The sequence below is a fragment of the Arachis ipaensis genome, chromosome B2 (genome assembly GCF_059453495.1).
Source record: "Arachis ipaensis isolate K30076 ecotype BB chromosome B2, ASM5945349v1, whole genome shotgun sequence".
Classification (NCBI taxonomy): Eukaryota; Viridiplantae; Streptophyta; class Magnoliopsida; order Fabales; family Fabaceae; genus Arachis; species Arachis ipaensis.
Window position 1 is genome coordinate 42,114,780 of NC_142437.1, and position 1,575 is coordinate 42,116,354.

Here is a 1,575-nt window from a genome sequence, read left to right on the forward strand (position 1 = left end):
GGAGCAAACAATTTTGAGCTGAAACCTCAATTAGTTTCTCTGATGCAGCAGAACTCCAAGTTCCATGGACTTCCATCTGAAGATCCTTTTCAGTTCTTAACTGAATTTTTGCAGATCTGTGATACTGTTAAGACTAATGGAGTAGATCTTGAAGTCTACAGGCTCATGCTTTTCCCTTTTGCTGTAAGAGACAGAGCTAGAGTGTGGTTGGACTCTCAACCCAAAGATAGCCTGAACTCTTGGGATAAGCTGGTCACGGCTTTCTTAGCCAAGTTCTTTCCTCCTCAAAAGCTGAGCAAGCTTAGAGTGGATGTTCAAACCTTCAGATAGAAAGAAGGTGAATTCCTCTATGAAGCTTGGGAGAGATACAAGCAACTGACCAAAAAGTGTCCTTCTGATATGCTTTCAGAATGGACCATCCTGGATATATTCTATGATGGTCTGTCTGAATTAGCTAAGATGTCATTGGATACTTCTGCAGGTGGATCCATTCACCTAAAGAAAATGCCTGCAGAAGCTCAAGAACTCATTGCCATGGTTGCTAATAACCAGTTCATGTACACTTCTGAGAGGAATCCTGTGAGTAATGGGACGCCTCAAAAGAAGGGAGTTCTTGAAATTGATACTCTGAATGCCATATTGGCTCAGAATAAAATATTGACTCAGCAAGTCAATATGATTTCTCAGAGTCTGAATGGAATGCAAGCTGCATCCAACAGTACTCAAGAGGCATCTGTTGAAGAAGAAGCTTATGATCCTGAAAACCCTGCAATAGCAGAGGTGAATTACATGGGTGAACCATATGGAAACACCTATAATCCCTCATGAAGAAATCACCCAAATCTCTCATGGAAGGATCAACAAAAGCCTCAATAAGGCTTTAATAATGGTGGAAGAAACAGGTTTAGCAATAGCAAGCCTTTTCCATCATCCACTCAGCAACAGACAGAGAACTCTGAACAAAATACCTCTAATTTAGCAAACTTAGTCTCTGATCTATCTAAGGCCACTGTAAGTTTCATGAATGAAACAAGGTCCTCCATTAGAAATTTGGAAGCACAAGTGGGCCAGCTGAGTAAAAGGATCACTGAAATCCCTCCTAGTACTCTCCCAAGCAATACAGAAGAAAATCCAAAAGGAGAGTACAATGCCATTGAATTGACCATCATGGCCAAAACCAGAAGAGAGGAGAAGGACGTGAATCCCAAGGAGAAAGACCTCTTGGGACGTCCAGTGATCAATAAGGAGTTTCCTTCTAAGGAACCAAAGGACTCTGGGGCTCATCTAGAGACCATAGAGATTCCATCGAACCTCCTTACGCCCTTCATGAGCTCTGATGAGTATTCTTCTTCTGAAGAGAATGAGGATGTTACTGAAGAGCAAGTTGCCAAGTTCCTTGGTGCAATCATGAAGCTGAATGCCAATTTATTTGGTAATAAGACTTGGGGAGATGAACCTCCCCTGTTCACCAATGAACTAAATGAATTGGATCAACTGAGATTGCCTCAGAAGAAACAGGATCCTGGAAAGTTCCTAATACCTTGTACCATAGGCACCATGACCTTTGAGAAGGCT

At 41.9% G+C, this 1,575-nt stretch overlaps 1 non-coding gene across 1 annotated transcript; it reads right to left on the reverse strand.

The window, feature by feature from the left end:
- Positions 1-297: 297 nt before the first annotated feature.
- Positions 298-405, reverse strand: LOC148573752 (small nucleolar RNA R71). Its single transcript, XR_015905579.1, has one exon. It is a non-coding gene; the product is annotated as a small nucleolar RNA R71 (small nucleolar RNA).
- Between the last annotated feature and the right edge of the window lie 1,170 nt (positions 406-1,575).